The sequence below is a fragment of the Rhinopithecus bieti genome, unplaced genomic scaffold, assembly GCF_001698545.2.
Source record: "Rhinopithecus bieti isolate Rb0 unplaced genomic scaffold, ASM169854v2 scaffold_5153, whole genome shotgun sequence".
Lineage (NCBI taxonomy): Eukaryota > Metazoa > Chordata > Mammalia > Primates > Cercopithecidae > Rhinopithecus > Rhinopithecus bieti.
Window position 1 is genome coordinate 881,241 of NW_016804751.1, and position 5,693 is coordinate 886,933.

A 5,693-nucleotide genomic window follows, 5' to 3' on the forward strand; every position below is an offset into this window, starting at 1 on the left:
AGGAAAAAATTAAAATTGCAACAGTTAAAAGATACAAATTTAAAAATACAGTATAACTATTTACAGAACATTTACATTGTATTTGGTATTGTAAGTAATCTAGAGCTGATGAAGTATGCAGGAGGGTATGCATAGGCTATATGCAAATACTACACAGATAATTGGTATCCTTAGGGGGTCCTAGACCCAATCCCCTAAATATGCTGAGGGACAACTGACTGTATCTTGATTTTTTTTTTTTTTTTTTTGAAAATTCAAATCTATGCATGTATGTAATGGACTTCAGGAGATTGACTATAAAAGCAAGACTTAAAGATTGGCTATAAAAAGCAAGACTTTTTTTAGTAGTTGTGTTCAAATTAGGTAGTAGCCACATAATTATGTAAAAATTTATAGATATTCATTAGGTGTGAAAGGACATCAGAACTATGTAAATTAAATACATAATTTAAAAAGTGGTGCCCAAATTGTGCTTCTGATTAGATACTTCATCTCTAGCCATATCTGAATGGAGGTCTGTGTGGAGGTGCCAATCATTGGTAAGTTTTCACAGCTGGTTGTGAGGCAGCCCTGATGAGGAAAGTGTTGGTTGATGGCTCAAAACAGGCTGTGAAGTTGCCCTTTTGACTGATGGAACCACCAAGACCCTCTGCAGTGCCTGGAATAAAACCCAGTTCCTGGCAGCCATCACCTGGAACACCACTTCATAATTCTGGCAAAACCCTTCCTCTACTCCCTTAGTACCTCCATCCAGATGGAAGGATCCAGTTTTCTTCCAGAATGTGAAAAGCAGCTGAAGCCTAAAATTCTCGCGTTTTGTCTTTTGTATTGGTTCACAAATACTTATTGTGTGCCTACTTTTTACTCTGTTCTAGGTACTAGGAACATAGTAGTGAACAAAAAAATCCTAGCCGACACCATTTTAATTTTTAGTTACCCAATGAAAGAGTGTTGACACAGAATTGAGGACTGGTTGTTAGAATGTTCTCTGATCCTTTCCAAAAGATGAAAATTGAACTCCGCTTGTTTTTTGACAGAGATGGTGTCAGTACATGTCATGGGTCATAATTTGTGATGAAAAAATTATGCTGATAGGTCTAATGTTTGGAAAAGACAAATTTATTCCCTTAATCTTGAGAAACTGAGAGTGGGGATTTGGTGCACAAATTCATGTTTCCATTAATTTTTGTTAAATGAATCTTAGTACTTTATTTTCACAAATACATGGAGTGCATTTGAGATTTTGTTATGTGTTTATAATGCATAGTGATCAAATCAGGTTAGAGTGTCCATCATCTAAGTACAATACATTTGTCTTCAGTCTACTCAGCTATCAAACATTGAATTTATTCATTTCATCTAACTTTATTTTTGTATCCTTTAACCCACTTCTCTTTAATCTCTTTCCTCCCCCCTCCCTTCCCAGTCTCTAGTATCTTTCCATTCTCTATCTGCATGTGATCAAATTTTTTAGCTTCCATATATAAGTGAAAGCATGCATTGTTTCTCTCTTTGTGCCTGGTTAATTTCACTTAACATAATGACCTCCAGTTTCATCCATGTTCCTGCAAATAACATGATTTTATTCTTTTTTATGGTTAAATAATATTCCATTGTGTATATATGCCACATTTTCTTTATCCATCTATCCATTGATGGACTCTTAGGTGGATTCTATATCTTTGCTATTGTGAATAGTGCTACATAAACATGTGAGTGCAAGTATTGCTTTGATATATTGATTTCTTTTCCTTTGGGTAGATACCTAGCAGTGTGGTTGCTGGATCAAATGGTAATTCTATTTTTAGTATTTTGAGAATTCTTCATACTTGTTTTCCATAATGACTATGTTACTTTATATTTCCACCAACAGTGTATAAGAGTTCCCTTTTCTCTGCATCCTTGTTAGCATCTGATATTTTGTCTTTTTAATAATAACTATTCTGACTGGGGTAAGATGATATCTCATTGTGGTTTTGGTTTGCATTTCCTTGATGATTAGTGATGTTCAGCTTTTTTTAAATATACCTATTGGCTATTTGTATAACTTCATTTGAGAAATATCTAGTCATGTCCTTTGCCCAATTTTTAATGGGATTATTATTATTTATTACTGTTATTTGAGTTCCTCATATATTCTGGATGTTAGCCCCTTGTCAGATGAATAGTTTTCAAATATTTTCTCCATTCAACATGTTATCTCTTCACTCAGTTGATTGTTTCCTTTCTTGTGCAGAAGCTTTATAGTTTATAGTCCTATTTGTCTATTTTTGTTTTGTTGTCTGTGCTTTTGAGGTCTTAGCTCTAAAATCTTTATTTAGATCAATGTCCTTGATATAATTTGACTCTGTGACCTTACCCAAATCTCATATCAAATTGTAATCCCCACATGTCGAGGGAGGGACCTGGTGGGAGGTGATTGGATCACAGGGGCAGGTTCTCCTCTTGTCGTTCTCACAATAGTGAGTTCTCATGAGATCCGGTTGTTTGGTAATTATCTGGTGCTCCCTGCCCTCCTGCCACCATGTAAGATGTGTCTTGCTTCCCTTTTGCCTTTTGCCTTGATTGTAAGTTTCCTGAGGCCTTCCTAGCCATGCGGAACTTTGAGCCAATTAAACCTCTTTCCTTTATAAATTACCCAGTCTCAGTATCTTTATAGCAGTGTGAGAAAGGACTAATACAGTCCTGAAGTGTTTTCCTTATATTTTCTGATAGTAGTTTTATAGTTCTGGGTCTTGCATTTAAGTCATTAATCCATCTTGAGTTGGTTTTGTATATGGTGAGAGATGGGGATCCTATTTCATTCTTCTGCATCTGGCTATTCACTCTTCCTAGCACCATTTATTGAAGAGGTTGTCCTTTTCCCAGTGTAAGTTCTTGTTAGCTTTGTCAGTTGGCTGTAAACATTTAGCTTTATCCCATTTCTGGGTTCTCGCCTGTGTTCCATTGGTCTGTGTGTGTGTTTGTATACCAATACCATGTTGTTTTGGTGACTATACCCTTGTAATGTATTTTAAAGTCAAGTAACGTGATACCTCCAGCTTTGTTCTTTTTGCTCAGGATTGCTTTGGCTGTTCTGGCTCTTTTGGTTCCATATGAATTTTAGGATTGTGTTTTCTAATTCTGTGAAAAATGACATTGCTATTTTGACACAGATTGCATTGAATCTGTAGATTGCTTTGGGCAATATGGTCATTTTAATGATATTTTTCAGTCCTTGAGTATGGTATGGTTTTCCATTTGTTTGTGTTACCAGTTTTTTTAATCGGTGTTTTTTGTTATTGCTGTTTTTAGAGACAGGATCATAGCTTACTGCAGACTCAAACTCCTGGGCTCAAAGTGATGCTACCACCTCAGCCTCCCTAGTAGCTAGGACTGCATCAGTGTTTTGTAGTTCCCTCCTCCCTTTTTTTTTTTTTGACACGGAGTTTCACTCTTGTTGCCCAGGCTGGAGTGCAATGGTGCGATCTTGGCTCACCACAACCTCCGCCTCCTGGGTTCAAGCAATTCTCCTGCTTCAGCCTCCCAAGTAGCTGGGATTACATATTGCCTTGGCCTCCCAAAGTGCTGGGATTACAGGCGTGAGCCCTACTGCGCCTGGCCTGTAGTTTTCCTTGATAGAGATCTTTCACCTCCTTGCTTAAATTTATTCCTAGGCATTTCATCTTTGTGTGTGTGTGTGTGTGTGTGTGTGTGTGTGTGTGTGGTCTATTGTAAATGGAATTGCCTTCATTTCTGTCTTGGCTAGATTATTACTGGTGTAGAGAAATGCAACTGATTTTTGTACGTTGATTTTGTATCCTGCAACTTTACTGAATTCATTTATCAAACTTAAGAGGTTTTTTTTTGGTGTAGTCTTTAGTTTGTTTTAGATACAAGATTACATTATCAGCAAAGAGGAATCATTTGACTTTCCCTCTTCCAATTTGGATGCCTTTTATTGTTTCTCTTGCCTGATTGCTCTGGCTAGCACTTCCAGTGCTGTGTTGAATGGGAGTAGTGACTTGTTCTAATTAGATTTTCCCCATTCAGCACCGTGTTAGGTGTGGGTTTATCATATCTGGTCTTTCTTATGTTGAGGCAGTTGAGGCATATTGAATTTTACCAAATGCTTTTCCTGAAATTATTGCAAAGATCATGTGGTTTTTGTTCTTCATTCTGTTGATGTGATGTATCATGTTTATGGATTTGTATATGGTGAACCATCTTTCCATGCATCCCTGAGATAAATCCTACTTGGTAATGGTGTATTTTTTTTTTTTTTTTTGATGTGCTGTTGAATATGATTAGGTAGTACTTCATTGATAATTGTTGCACCTGTGTATATTGGCCTGTAGTTTTCTGTTTTTTTTTTTTTTTTTTTTTTTGTTACATCTTTGTCTGGTTTCAAATCAGAGAGATGCTGACCTCATAGAATGAGTTAGAATTCCCTTCTCTTCAGTTTTTGAAATAATATCAAGGATTTGTATTAGTTCTCCTTTGTACATTTGGTATAATTCAGCCATGAATTCATGCAGTTTTGGGCTTTTCTTTTTTGGGAGACTTTTTATTGATAAAATCTCATTACTCATTCTTGGTCTGTTCAGGTTTTCTATTCCTGATTCTATCTTGATAGGCTGTACGTTTTCAGGAATTTATCCATTTTCTCTAGGTTTTTCAGTTTGTCAGCATGTATTTATTCATAATAGTCTCTGATGATCTCTTCTGTTCCTGCGGTATCACTTGTAGTGTTTCCTTTTTTATTTCTGATTTTGTATATTTGTTTCTTCTATCTTGGTTATTCTAGCTAGAGGTTTATAATGTTATCTTTAAGAAAAACCAGCTTTTCATTATCTTTTGTGCTTTTTATTCTCTACTTCATTTATTTCTGCTATAATCTTTATTATTTCTTTTCTTCTGTTAATTTTGGGTTTGGTTTGTGCTTGCTTTTCTAGCTCCTTGTGGTGCATTGTTAGATTGTTCATTTGTAATCTTTCTGCTGTTTTGATGTGGTTAATTTATTACCACAAGCTTCCCTTTTAGCACTGCTTTCACATATCTCACAGGTTTTGATAAATTGCATTTCCATTTTTATTTGTTTCAAGGCATTAAAAAAATTTGTTTTAATCTCTTCATTGACTCAGTTATCATTCAGGAGCATGCTGTTTAATTTCCATGTGTTTGTATAGTTTCCAGAGTTACTCTTGTTACTGATATTTAGTTTTATTCTATTGTCTGAAAACATACTTGGTATGATTTTGATTTTTAAAAATTTGTTCAGCCAGGCACAGTGACTCATGTCTGTAATCCCAGCACTTTGGGAGGCCAGGGTGGGTGGATCACCTGAGGGCAGGAATTTGACACCAGCCTGGCCAACATGGTGAAACCCCATCTCTACTAAAAATATAAAAATTAGGCCGGGCACAGTGGCTCACAGCTGTAATCCCAGCACTTTGGGAGGCCAAGGCAGGTGGATCACAAGGTCAGGAGATTGAGACCATCCTGGCTAACACGGTGAAACCCCGTCTCTACTAAAAATACAAAAAATTAGCTGAACGCGGTGGCAGGCGCCTGTAGTCCCAGCTACTCAGGTGGCTGAGGCAGGAGAATGGTGTGAACCCTGGAGGCGGAGCTTGCAGTGAGCCAAGATAGTGCCACTGCACTCAGCCTGAGCTACAGAGTGAGACTCTGCCTCAAAAAATAATATATATATA